Below are 15,250 nucleotides of genomic sequence, written 5' to 3'. Positions count from 1 at the left end.
AAAGTGTTATTTTCGTAAATTGTAAATTGCCAAAAAGTGTTATTAAAGCCATGTCCAGGGCGTTCCCATACCGAATTTCAGATTAGTTTAGTTGGAAAACCAGGGTACAGGAGCCCAAAATGTATTTTGTAGTAAAAAAATGGAAAAAAAAATCACAAATCCATGTGCGCATATGTCCAGGGCATTCCTATACCAAATTTAGATCATTCAGTTGTAAACCCAGGGTACAGGAGCCAAAAATGTACTTTTTGTAAAAAGAACATGACCAAAAATCACAAAATTTAGCATTTTGTTGCACAGTATGCCAATATTATTATTAAATCTATGTGCGCATGTGTCCACGTCATTCCTATATCAAATTTCAGGTCATTTAGTTGTAAAACCAGGGTACAGGGGCCAAAAATGTACTTTTTAGGCCAAAAATGGCACCAAAAAATCACAAAATTAAGCATTTTGTTCTATTATATGGCAAACCAGTTATCAACCCATGTGTGTACATGTCCAGGGCATTTCTATACCAAATTTCAGGTCATTTGGTTGTAATACCAGGGTACTGGGGCCAAAATATACATTTTTGGTCTAAAAATGACCAAAAAAACTCAATAAAATCATTTCAAAGGCAATTACAAAAAAAAATCTCGAACGACCCTGCTTTAATAAGTGATAGGTAGGTGTCTCTGCTACATAAAATGAAACTGAGATTGATTTTTGGTAAGCTATGACTGTTTTTCCAGGAATAATACTATGGTTACGATTTTCTTGAAATGGAAATAATGGTTTACTCTCGGGGTCACCACGGTCCGTTCCGTTAAAGTCCCAAATTTCTTTTTACATATGATGTATACAGAGGTCCAAACTATAAGTGTGCCAAAAATCAAGCAAATTGATTTGCCTTTTAATGAGCTAATGGTCAATGAAAATGGTCAAAAAATGGATTTTGTCAATTTTGGAAATTCACGAAAACACATCACTTTTAAACATTTGCTGCACCTCACTACAAAAATATTTCGAGCATCACTATATATCATTTCTTATTAGAATATGGGTAATAACATATGTGAGAATCAATAAAATATCTGTTAATTTGTGGGGGCTACAGGAGTCCAAAGAAGGTCTATTTTGTACACGACTAAGGCCTTCCCTTGGTGAAAATCCGCCATTTTGAAAAATGGCCGTTGCCATGGCAACTGTTTACTGCAGATCTAAAACTTTGCCATTTTTGTAGGTTTGGACCAAGGCCCTACCACCACACAAAATTTAAGGAAAATTGATTTTTTCAGTTTGGCCAACTTTTTTTTGATTTTGCTTGGTTTTTACAGACATCAGCTCTTAAAACTGGAGGCTTGACGCCGTAGTTATTTCATTCATTTCCCCTATCATTTCTTTCTACTTAGGCAATGTTGATTTGATTATATGGATGACATCCGCGCTCGCACCAATTTTCGGCCGTTTCCAAAAAAAAAAAAAGTTTTCGACCACACAATAAATTGTGCAAAGCAGCTGTAAAATGAGCAGAAATGTTCCTTAGATAGAAGTATCAGAAAACAGATAACTAATGCCATAGAATGCCCAAATAAATCTAAAGTCAAAGAATAAGATGTGAAAGGACAGAAAGAAAAAAATCTATTGTTGGTAGGGGTGGTACCAGTACAGAAAATTCAGGTAAAGGTCATATTCAGGTCCAGAGGATCATTTTCAGGTCCGGACCTGAACCTGGACCTTGCTGTCTGTGGAAACTGGAGAACTGGCAATACTCAAAGTAATGGTAATTGGTCAATTTTGCTACAAAGGAATCTGTTCGGTTGATTATCCGACTCCCACTGGCATTTTAAAATCCTATCTCCATGTAATGAAGGCTAACTGTCTCTGTACCTTTGACTGTAGAAACTTGGTAAAATTGACTATTAAATCTACTTGACTTCGCTCTTGTTGTCTTCTTAGCCCCAAGTAAGACCCAAAATGCATGATGACATAGTGTGTCCATTTCGTAATTGGCAAAACCTGTTCCTCTGATTTTTTTCAGGTCTTTTTTTTCGGATTGGTCCAAGAAGAAAATAAAAATGTTTTGCACCCGTATGATGTACTGGTCCCTACACCTAACTGTTGGTATACCATACTAAGTGTGTTAAGTCCTATGTTCAACCTTCCTGGCCATTTTGATTTCATACTGAAGGCAACTTTTTTTTTTTGGCCAAACTTTTTTTTATTCGCTCGCTCGCATCAGTTTTGGAGTTCCCAGAGGATGCCATCCATATAATCAAATCAACATGGCCTTATGTTTTTAGTCATATTATGTCAATATTAAATTTTGATTTACTTATATCGTAAAATGATATTATGTATTGATTATTCCTAAGTTGCTATCATTTGTATTGATTCGTATTGCGTTAAGGTTAATTTTCTCTTTCAATGCTACCTATTATTCTATTTAACATGTATGTACATGTTTGTCTTGGGTTACACCCCCCCCCCAAGGCACATTGAAAACCACCAATACAATGCCGATTTGTCACCCCTGGTAAATTAAATAAAAACAATCGAACATGTTGACGATTTTGGCATACCTCACATTGAATGATTTGATTTGATTTTGTGGTTTGGGGCTATTTTCAGACTACAAATGTAAATGTCCCGGCTTCTATGCCCTATCTTAATATCCTCAGAATCAGCCATTTTAGTTTACTGGGGCTCCCACCCCCTGGCTACCATTGAAACCATATGTCCTGAATGTTCGTATGTGGATGCCTATGACATATGCCCACATGATGTAATTTATTCAACACTTTTGGTATGCACTTCATCAAATGATTCATTTTGGGATTTTCATTTTGTTTTACACCAAAGTTATATTTAATCTCACATGTCCAAAATGGGTATGAAAAGCAAAAGTCTCCAAATTTGTCATTTCAACCTTATTAAGGCATATGACACCCATGTGTTGGCCACTCGAGCCACGTAACTTCTAGTGTAACTATCTGTTGTCAACAAAATGTGGCTAGTTGATGAAAATCACACATATTCAAAAGATTGTAAAAAGAAAAATTTTGACTCTCTATGTTTTCGTTAAAAAAATATAATTAACAATGTTATTAGAAGGTCTTGTGCCCAGATTGAAACAACCGTTTAACAGAGCAATACTTTCTGGATGTCTTGTGTGAGCAGTCTATACTAGAGTTCCACGAACACATAACTTTGCCAAATAAACCAGGTTTGTTATGTAGAATGATGTCTGTATACATAAATATGTTACTCATTACATTTTATTTTATATGCCTGGAGTTGGTTCATAAAATTTCGCCATTGATTATACAAATTAGATCCCTATTTACACTATTAATATCAAATTGTATCAAGCATCACTTAAGCTATGAGCATACCAAAAATCATGATGATCCTTTCATTCTTGACTTATTCTCTTTCAAAGTCTGAAACAAAATCGACATCTGCAGTTCAAGAAAAGACATTAGGGGACCCAAACATACACCACTTACTCTCTGCCATCTTTCTCAACTACATATGTGACAAGTTTGAAAGTCTTATCACGGAATGCAGTGTATCTATCGACTTTCCTCATCAATTATGCAAATTAGCTATTAATTGGTATCTCATTATGTAAGTTTTTACTTAGGCTATCTACATACCAAAAATCATGACGATCCGTCGACACGTTCATATTTTTCCATTAATTATGCAAATGAGATCAACATTTGCATAATTAATGTGTATTGACATTTCTCTTTCTCAGCTACAAATGTGACAAGTTTGAAAGTCCTATAATGGAATGCAGTAGATTTACAAACTTTCCTCATTGATTATGCAAATTAGCTGTCGATTTACATAATTAGAAGTCCATCATGTAAGTCTTCCCTTTGGCTATCTACATACCAAAAATCATGACGATCCGTCAACACATTCATATTTTCTCATTAATTATGCAAATGAGGTCAATTGCATAATTAATATGCATTGATATTTTTCTCTTTCTCATCTATATATGTGACAAGTTTAAAAGTCCTATCATGAAATTACGAAATTAGCTGTTGATTTGAATAATTAGTATTTCATCATGTACATTGTTACTTGGGCTATCTACATACCAAAAATCATGACGATCCTTCTACACGTTCCCGAGTTATTCTCCTCCAAAGTTTGAAAGGAAATCGGCGGCTGCAGTTCCAAACAAGCCGCTAGGGGGTCAAAACGTACAGCACTTACTCTCTGCCCCAAGGGCTATTTACCATTTAAACATCGCAGAACACGAGATATAGAAAATTGAGTTTCTGCTGCAGTACCTTAGCAAGCCACTAGGGAGCCCATTATTGAACTTGCCCTTCGTTTTCCCAACCCCTACCCACTTACCAAATATTATCGGGATCCATCCGAGGCTTCTTGAGTTATGCTGTTAACACACACAAACACACACACACACACACACACACACACACACACACACACATAGACTCACAAGCACAAAACATAACCATAGCCATTCTGGAACTGTGGCTATATTTGGGTGTAATGGTTACGTCATGCCCAAGCCTAAAGTGCAAGATTGACAAGAAGTGACCCCAAAGGTCATAGTTGCTGCAAAAGAGGTCAACCCGACTATAAACCAGACGATAAGATTACAAGAAAATTGTTTATAGGGACAGTACATTATACATGATGGGGTGTACATGCTATGTACACATGAGATTTAATAATCTGTAGACCAAGAATAAGGGCAACTAGGGGGCCCAAACTTATGTCACTCACTCCTGAGCACAAGAGCTATCTAACACCCAAAATTCGTGACCATACCATGTTTAGAAGATGAGAAAACACACCCGGAAGTTGCGCTGCAGTACCAAGGGAAGCCGCTAGGGGGCCCATCATCGAAGTTGACCTCCGTTTTCCAGACCCCTACCCACCCACCAAATATCATCAGCGTCCGTCGAAATCTTCTCGAGTTATGCTGTCCACGGACAAAATTTTGCAAGTAAACCGGCGCCTGCACTTCCAGGAAAGCCGCTAGGGGGCCCAAACTCGCAGCAGTCACTCTCTGCTTTAAAGGGTCCCTACCGCTCAAAAATCACGACCGCAGCAAGTCCAATACGCGAGATATCAAGCATGCAGGGTCCGTTGCAGTACCTTAGCAAGCCGCTAGGGGGCCCATTATCGAACTCCCCCTTCTTTCTCCAGACCCCTACCCACCCACCAAATATCAGCCGCATCCGTCGCAGTCATCTGGAGTTATGCTGCACACAAACGGGGGGAAAGCACACAACCGGACCGAAAATATAACCTTTGCCAGAATGGCTATTCTGGCAAAGGTAATAAAGTGACAAGGCATAACTTTTGGGCAAATACATAATTGTCTGAAAATTACGAGCATTAAAGAAAATTGACAAATAACTCATAATTAGTTACTATTATACGGTTATTAATCGCCGTACAATAATTTTTGGTCAGAAATAACCATTTATAGAATATTACTTACAGCGAGCAGATTATTATTGGAATGAGCATAGCACTTTGGACAAATGCTTGTAGCCTCTTACAGCTTAAACTTACATTGCTGATTTTGTGAAAAACTTCTCTGGTACTCATTGGATCATATCGACCACAGCGAGGGTCTTAGAGCCTCGTTGAAAATTAAAAAAAATCTTTAGATTTCTTTCAAAATTCTTGAGATTTTGTGGTAAATCTTGAGATGTATTGAGTCAATCTTGAGATTTTTCGTGAGAATCTTGAGATCATTTTAATAAGTCTCAAGATTCTTGAAAATGATCTCAACGCAAAATGAACATTTTATTCCAGACGGTCAGAAAGTGTAGAGGGTACATAAAAACTTCCAAAGGCATGACTTATTGTCATCGGGACAAACAACTCCTGGGCGGTACTTTAAACAGATTGTCGCAAGGTTCAGGAAGGTTACACGTGCCCAATGACACATGTATGTCAGACCAAGCCGCTTCACACATCTACGACATAACTAGTAAAGAAAAACATCACAAATTCAAATCTACTTCAATCGTCATGTCCGTAAGCTTTGACTTGATTACAAAACCGTCCCAAAGACAAACTTTGTGAGTTTTCAGCAGGGTTTACACCCGCAAAAGAGCCTGAAAGGCCTCAATGGCCATAAATCATAAGTTATATAGACCTGGACTGACAGGTCACAAGTCAATGTACCTTACAATCGGCTTTGGCTTGATTCGGCTCTGTAGTGTTTTTACCACTTTGTGATCGTCAGTAAGTAGCCTGATGAGCTGATCAATTTTTTTAACCGAATGATCCCTATTTTCAAATATGTTTCACATTCCGATGAACTTCAATACACACAGTGTAACTCCCAAAGGCGCCAGTTCCCTCCCACTTTCACAGTTATACAGAGTTTCCTCCTCCAGAGTGTTTGGCCAACAGGCAAGCAAAGATCAGACCGTTAGCCTTCACCAGGCTTTCCTAAGGGGACATGCATGGATCTTAGAATCTGACAAAAAAGGGCATATTAGGCCAGGAGAGTCAGTCCGCGGGAAGGGAAACATTCACCCTCCTGGCCGATCAAACCCTTCGGTGGCAATACTCCCCTGACAATTGCAAATCTATCTTATACTCAGCGTACTTAGACTGATATAGACCAACAGAACGTCTAGCTTACCTTGCTTGATTGCCCGTAGTGAATTGTAACACGTTTGTTGGCTGCTTGAGTCAAAACTGGTCTGCAGGAGTAAACAAGTTAACGTACAGATATCTGTGCTGTAGACAGAGTATAGACAGGGTGTAACCCAACTTGCGCAGTCACGCTACGCCAAACTATAGCCTACGGCGAAATATCTTACGGTGTTTTGGGCCAACCGTCCTTGACATTGCCTCTGTACAACACACACACACACACACACACACAAATATGTATATACACAAACACACACACACACACATACACACACACACACACACACACACATATGTATATACACAAACACACACACATGCACACTGTGTCACAGAAAAATACACATATATAATTTATATACCCAACAGCACAATACCCAACAGCGCAAAAATCTCTTGGGACCAAAATTTCTTGCAACACTGGACGTAAGGCGCCCTCTGGCAACTTGAAGGTGAAGTGTTTCAGGAGGCAAGAAACGAGGCAGCTGCTCACCGAGGCAGACACAGTGACCTGTAGAATAGGTAATAAGAAAGAATGAAACAACATTACAGACAATACATTTTGATGACATTAATAACTTGTTTGAATATCTTGATATTTTAAGGTTCAAAACATTCCTTGTGGTTTTGTTGGACTTTGGGTTGAAGCCGCTTACCAGTAGAAATGACATGAAGGATTCCGGTATACAGACCACCTTGCCGTCAGAGTCAAGGGACCTTCGGAGGTCAAACTTATCTGGGTCCGGCCAGAACTCCGGGTCCATGTTAGCTGACCACAGGTTAGGAAGAATCTTTGAAGAGAATGTACAGTAAACACATTTCGTTATAACTTTCGGTGTCTGAGCCGTAATGGTATGACTGTGAAAACATCATTTTGCGATTGAAACCCATAAAGAGCTGATTTGTTTATGATTACTCAATTGAAACATGAAGAAATCCTCACATCTACCTCTCTTATCTATGACCCAGTAATGACCTCCACAGTTCCGAGTGCGCATGTGCAAGTGTTGCATTGCGGTGTAGGTCAATGTTAAGCGAGCCATAACGAAGATAGCAACGATTTATAAATAACTTACCTGCCTTCCTGCGGGATATCATAGCCTCGGAAAGTTGTGTCCTCTGTTACAGTGTGAGGACCACTGAGGGAAGCGATGACCCTGATTCGCTGGATCTCCATGACAGTAGCCTCGGTATATGGGAGCTGGGACCTGTGGGCCAGGGTGGGTGTACTATCCCAAATGTGCTCTATCCCAAAAGCGCTTTTAGGATAGAAGCACTTCTGGGATAAGCCTGCATCCTAAATGTGCTTCTATTCTAAAAGCGCCCTAAGCCAGAGCGCATCCTGGATATCCCAGACGCGCTTCTTTGTCGCCGTCAATCATGGTGATTGACAGGACCGCAAGCGGCAATTGTTTCCATATTTGGTTCGACCTCGCGATCGCGAGACGTCGCGACAGTCTACTTGCGATAATTGCGCTGAATGCTGGCTGAATTCCACCATTTAGAGTCATTTATTCAAGACATCTTGTTTCTGAAATAAAAGCATGGAGGGACTGGATGTGATGATATATATCTGCAACAGTCTTTTTAGTTAGTGATGAAATTTCTCAAAGCCCTGTCGTACTGTATAGTAGCTTTTATTTCTCCTTCATGGATATGAAAAGAAAAGATGACAAATCTTCTAATGGAAGTTATCTTTATTGCAAGTTAATGCACAGAGGTAATTATACACTGCTGAATACAATTTGTATACAGTGTACACAGATAATGGGACATTTATCAAACTTAATTCCATGCAGATTAAACACTATTTTGTCCTTTTAATTCTCACTATATGATTTTCATCAATCTAATTGATGTACTACAAAATGTATCATATAAAATGTATTACAAAATGTACCGTAATAAAACATGATGACAGTCAGTGAAAACGTCCAGCTGCACATTGATCAATTCCCCAAGCCATTCAGTTCCCAGGTTGTATTCTATCGCAAAAGTGCTTCTGGGATAGAAGCAGATGTTCGTCTAACAAGAAAAGTATCTTGTCGTCTATCCTAAAAAGCGCTTCTGGGATAAAATGTGCTTTATCCCAAAAGCGCTTCTGGGATATCCAGAATACGTCGCAAGCGAAGGAGCGCATTCTGGATATCCTAGACGCGCTTTTGGGATAGAAGCACATTTGGGATAGATCTGCATCCAAAATCTGGGTCTATCCTAAAAGCGCTTCTAGGATATCCAGAACACGTCGCAAGCGAAGAAGCGCATTCTGGATATCCTGAATGCACTCCTGTCGAAGGCGGCCGACATCTGTCTTCTCCTGTGCATGTTGACTTTGTTAATGGTTTGCTGCTTCTGGTTTTGTTTCGAACTATCGAACCGGAGATAGCGATACTACCTCGGTGTGTTGGGTCCATGCAGTCAACACGTCGCGAGAAAATGGCAGCGGTCACTTCTGGCGATTGATTACACCAAAGTTTCCATATTTAGTTCGAACCTCGCGACACCTGCCGTAATCTACGTGATGGAAATACGCAGTTTATAAAGCAACGGCTTAACCTAGATTTTACGTGATTATGTGAGGGTTAGATCGGGCCACGGAGTCCCCAAAAATGATTTGGTTTATGCAAACTACGTTGATTTGGTGTAAGTATATGCGATCTTCTATCACAATCAAACCCGGAAGTGACAGGCTCGTGGGAGAACAAAGATGGCGGCCTCAGGTTGACTACGAAAAATCACATACAAGATAGTCTCCGCCTCCTAAGACACTAAGTTCCTCCCACAAGTGCACGTTCTGGATAAACACGCCGGCTTATCCTGAATGCGCTCCGACAGAAGCGCATTCAGGATATCCAGAATGCGCTCCTCGCTTGCGACGTGTTCTGGATATCCCATAAGCGCTTTTAGGATAGAAGCACATTTTGGATGCCGGTCTATCCTAAAAGCGCTTCTATCCTAAAAGCGCTTTTAGGATAGACGACATTCTAGGATGTAACAGTGGGCACGTCATGGTCTGTTCCCAGGACACTGTCCAGCTCAGCTTGGACCTGTTACAGTATTTTCTCATACGAATCAACAAAGCTTACAGCAACTGCAATAACAGTGTCCACTAATAGAATTAGTCCACTAATTAGACGTTTTTACTTTAAATAAGATATCTGGAGTTCCAAGGGTGCATATGTAAGTTATGAATTGTGTTTTAGGTTAAACTTCAGAAATTGAAGATCTCTTGGTGTGTATACGATTAGCTCCTTCAAAATTCCGATTACGCAAGTGCTGCGACAGGAATTGTTTGCAATGGGGGCGTGCCGTCAGTCGGCGTTTGTCGCAAAATCGCACTTCGGTTATATTCTGCATCATTCGGTACTCGCGTTTGGAACTTTCAGCACCCACTCGGGTGATCCCGAGAGATATGTATGCGAATTTTGGGACACACTCGAAACACCAACCCGGGCAGTTCAGCACGGGCGATACGACGACAACACATTGGCTTACAGCCTATGGACTGACAAGGACGGAGCGCACTCTCGGACCTCTCTCTCTCTCTTTTTCCGGAGAGGTCAACTAGTGCGGTTTTCGGCATCATCTTTGTGACAAATCTACCTACCTGTGCATTGAATCTAATTTTTGTGACCACCGTGGAGAAATTATCTATATCATCTCAAAGTTATGACATACAACAATGCCGAACATACCCTGAAAGTGACTGTCTTTCAGTCAATTTTCGACAAGATTTGTCAGAGAAAGATTAGGCGCCTTCCTTTTACGCCCCTCTAAGGTTTCCGCATGGAAAAAAAAATTGACGGCGCATGTTTGGACATGTCTGAGAGGCAAAGTTATGCAGGAACATTGAATCGGCAATTTGAGCCGCCATTTCCCAAAGTGCCGCACGTCAGGCGTTTTGTCGTAAGAGAACCAGACCAACTTCTCACTGGTGTGCGCCCGTGGCGCACTCCACGCTGTAAAGTACCTTCTGCTGCTACACAGGACTATGTACAGAAGACCCCATCGCTAAAAGTGCCTGCGCCAACTTTGACGTCATATAACTGCCGAACAACGTATGCTATGACTACGAAACTTAGTGACTTTTCCAAAAATATTGTTGGCAACAATTCAGCAAAAAAAAATTGAGTTGTAATTTTTTCCTGTTGCCATGGCAACGGGTTTCTGACAGGCCTATTTACCAAATTTAGTAATTTCAGTTTGAATTATAGGATATCAAGGTTTTATTGCTAGACCAAACTTTTTTATCTATACAATTAACATTCTGTGTAATTTTGAGTTTGAGTCAAAATCCAAGATCCTTTTATTTTCTTACAAAACACGATTACTTGAACCGTTTTAGTCCAGTTTTATTGGGTTTTGGGGTTGTATGTGAAAAAAATCGTATTTTAGAAAATTCAAGCTTGTCGATCCAAGATGGCGGACAAATGACGTCATTTTGACGTCATATAGGCGTCAGTGTCGTCGTCATCGGCATCAAAAGACTTGGCAGACTTAGACACCAATAATGTAACCTTTATAGTCATCGTTTTGTTTAATACCTGTAAGTATTGCTTAAATTTCATATTTAGACGATTTTAGCCCAAAAGATGACATTATGATGTCATAATTACGACATATTACGTCATAACGATACAAAAATTACAGAAAATATAAAACTTTACTAGAACATTATTCCCTTTAAATTTGGTGATCGTAACACAAGCCGTTTTGAAATTACGAAGGGGGGGTCAAAAGAACCCCCCCCCCCTTCCCAGGTATACCAAAAAAGCCCGGTCTAGATAGGGTTAAGATGTTGCTAATTCTAACTCATTATCATAATTGATGCAAAATTTCAGAAGGACCACGTTTTGCACTAAACCTATTCCGACCAGATAGGGGAATTTTGAGGCCCTCAGCAACATTTATGTCACATAACTCATGAACGGCTTGAGCTAAAGCTACGAAACTTGGTAATTTATCACAAAATATTGTTCGCAAAAGTTTTTGATCAATAAAGTAAGTTTATTATTTTTGGGCGTTGGCATGGCAACCATATTCTAACAGGCATATTTTTGCCAAAATTTGACACTTTCAATTTAAACAAGGTTTTCCTGGTAAACTACACCTGATTTTGACAATAATCAAATACTATGAAATTCAATGTAACTTTTATGACTTAAAATTTATAATTTACGCTTATTTCATGACGTCATTGTTGAAAATCCAAGATGGCCGCCCTGATTAGGTAAATGACGTCATAATGTCGCCACATTGCATGTTGATGACACTGAAATTTTTGTTAGGATTTAGGTTTACATTCTTATTATCGACTTAAAGTTTGGTAGTCATACTATAAGTGGTTAAGGAGTTGGCCTCCAAAGTTTGTTTTAAAACTGCACATTTTTGCTGGGGTCCGTTTGGACCCCAGAGGGACTGAACACAAACTTTCTTTATAATTTCCACATTATTGTACCAATCTTTGCGAAAACGTACGAGAAGGTATAAGACATATTGGCTGATCTGACAAAGTCACGGAAGGATTTTTTCTTCAAATAAAAAAATGTTCAAATGGCACTTCAAAATGTACGCCTGGGGTCCAAATGGACCCCACTCGGGTGTTTGAGGGTTATTGCTCTCGACAAATCCTCTTTGTTGAATTTACTGGTAAGAAAACGGTTTTTCGATATGATATCGTGCAGAAAACAAATATCTATGTACTAAACAACATTATTGCTGCGTCATTGTCGAACAAACAGGCAGAAACTACAAGCTGGGTGACCCAAAATGAGATCACCGATCTTGGGTATGCGTGTGTTTTTCGACAATGGAATTTACTGCTCTTAGTAAGGCCTTGTTGGCCTGAAAAAGCTGCTAGACGGCCTGAAATCGTCATGTTTCATCATAACTTCAATATCTACTCACATATATCAAAGTTATTGTATTACTGATAGTAGCTATTGATGGCAACAACTACTGTTCCTACTGAATGATCTGCAATGTAGTACGTATACATTATAGCGTTCAAACGTGTTAATCACTGACTAACTAGCCTTACATAGTTAACCGAGTAATATTATTTATATCATAGACTAACATTCTAGATAGTACGACTGCTAGTCAAGCTGTAAACGCGGATCGCCTCTGTTGTCAAAGTTACCTGTATCATTAATACTGTTGACGTTGTATATTGTATACTATTGTGTAATGTATTTTGTATTGTTACCAGGGCTAGCCCTTGATAATAGCCTTCGGCTAGTTGGGTAGCCCTAGCTGTATTTTTTTATGACTATACAGCCGAATAAATCAAATCAAATCAAATACATATCCATCCGCAGGAACATGAGTTATAGGTGCAAATCGGCAAACTGTACCCCCGTAGGAACTGAACCATATTCCTGAAACTAATTATGGTTTATGAGTCAGTCATCACAAAGTAGATATTTGCTGAAATTATGAAAACATTAAGGTAGTAACCGAACATATCAGATTGATTCGGTTGGTGAACATTATTCATAAATACTGAGGTGAGTGCTCAAACTCGAAGCTATTCATTATGAACAAAACGTCTTTACGTATCTAATATCCTAGCCTGAGCACCATGAGATTACGTCCCGGTAATAATCGGATGGCACCCGAGCTAGCAATATCTTACCTCCAGGTACGAATCGCAGAAAAGGAAAAAAAACAGTCATTAGTTGACTGAATTCGAGTTGGGCGACCAGCTTGGTTATTATCTTGGTCAGTTTCACAAACTTGACATCATCGTAGTCGTAGCGTTTCCCAAACATCATGGAGCAGATGATGTTGGCGACTGACACAGTCAGGTTGTCGGTGATGTCACGTGGCTGTACGTCCCCTTGTTCGGACAACTAAACAAATGCACACCACATGGATCAGATAGTCCATTCTCACATGTCAGGTTTGTATTTATGTCCAACAAAGGCCCTGCACAGCCATGACCAGCAAGCACCAACCGATCACGTTGCCGCCTACTGTCAAGGGGTAACATGTAACATTCTCTCAAACAACAAGACGGGAAGATGACTTGGTGACGTTGTTGTGCCTGTAGCTACTCAATGTGAATACAATGTACTCAACCATCACATCAATAAGACTTGGTGACGTTGTTGTTCCTGTAGCCACTCAACGTGAATACAATGTACTCAACCATCACAGCAATGAGACTTGGTAACGTTGTTGTTTCTGTAGCCACTCAACGTGAATACAATGTACTCAACCATCACAGCAATTAGACTTGTTGACGTTGTTGTGCCTGTAGCTACTCAATGTGAATGAATCTGGAGCCAAAGGTCAGTTTGAATTATACATTGTTATTTTCCTACAACGTCGACAATTGATTTTGTAATCTAAACGAGTCAGGTCGGGCCTGTTTTTCTCTTCAGATATTTTCTACGCCTGTACAGTAATACAGGCATTCTCTGTATTTTTCTGACTTACTTGCCATTCTGTATGTCTTTAAATTTGTCAACAAGCTGCATTGTACCACTGATCGCGTATTTTTTAAAACTTGATTGGCATACGCTTAAGTGTTCTCAAATCTTCTTCGGGCTTGGCTCTTTTTTGACAAGCTACGAGCGTTGAAGACTGTAAAGCGAGTCCTGAGAGACCTCGACCTCAGAACAGGATTCCAACCCTTACATCGTCGTCATCAGGATCGGAAACCGAACATCATAATCGGCATTCGAACCCTAACATCGTGATCCAACGCCATTAGAGCCAACGCCCATCAGACGACATAACTTATGGTATTGTAACTGTTTTTCAATAATATCGATATTTCAATTTTATTAGTTGTTTGGGGCGCAAATGTTTAGCAAAACTCCACAAAACATATTGTCAAGTGGAAAAGATCACCCATTGCTCGTTTAGGATGTTTGTTGACAGTTTTCATTAATTTCTATCATAAAAATAATGATTGACATTAACAAGGAGTTCCACATTTCTATAAATTGCCGTGTATGCAATCCATGGTTTTTATTGTAAATCAATTTTTTACTAATCTAATACATGTAAAAAAGACCAAGGTAATGCAGTTAAAGATGTAGGAATGGAAATCAAGTAGCATGTACCTAATGTAAAATGTTTAACAACACCATTTTGCTTACGTATAACGTCATCACGATTTAATCTCCTATTTAGTCTACAACTTGTTTTTGTAAAACACATTTTTTGTGTGGCTCTGATACAAAAGGGCTGATAGAACACTCTATTCCAAAACCTTTTCTCTACTCAACATGTACATAATAAATGCAAAGTTACATTTCATACGGGAACCAAACCCCGTAAATTTAGCAAATTGGTCTGCTGGTGTACAATACCGTTTACGCAAACACAATGTAAGGTCAAAACACATCATTAAAATGCTCTAATATTTTCTTGAATAATTAAACATTCTGTTTCACCGATACATTGTACCAAGTTTTCAGCCCAAGAACAGTTATTTTCTCCCTGTCAGTTTTAGACCAACATGTCTGATGTTCGCATGATGATGTCGACGACAGAGCCAGATGTGGAGGCACAATCTGCCACAGGTAAAACCCAATTCACATTTTTAAACAGGGACCCGACCAGGAAGCTCCGGGGAGTAAGC

General features: G+C 39.5%; 1 protein-coding gene across 1 annotated transcript in view; it reads right to left on the bottom strand.

Annotated features, from left to right (window-relative positions):
- The window catches only part of LOC118420946 (cytochrome P450 2U1-like), a 19,440-nt gene extending 12,612 nt beyond the window's left edge, over positions 1 to 6,828 (bottom strand). Inside the window, exon 1 of the mRNA XM_035828041.1 lies at positions 6,641 to 6,828. The gene's annotated coding sequence lies outside the window, so the exon portion shown is untranslated. The remainder of the gene's footprint in view (positions 1 to 6,640) is intronic.
- Between the last annotated feature and the right edge of the window lie 8,422 nt (positions 6,829 to 15,250).

The sequence above is a fragment of the Branchiostoma floridae genome, chromosome 8 (genome assembly GCF_000003815.2).
Source record: "Branchiostoma floridae strain S238N-H82 chromosome 8, Bfl_VNyyK, whole genome shotgun sequence".
Lineage (NCBI taxonomy): Eukaryota > Metazoa > Chordata > Leptocardii > Amphioxiformes > Branchiostomatidae > Branchiostoma > Branchiostoma floridae.
The sequence above is the reverse complement of the archived record's forward strand: the minus strand, read 5'-3'. Positions and strand labels throughout refer to the sequence as shown.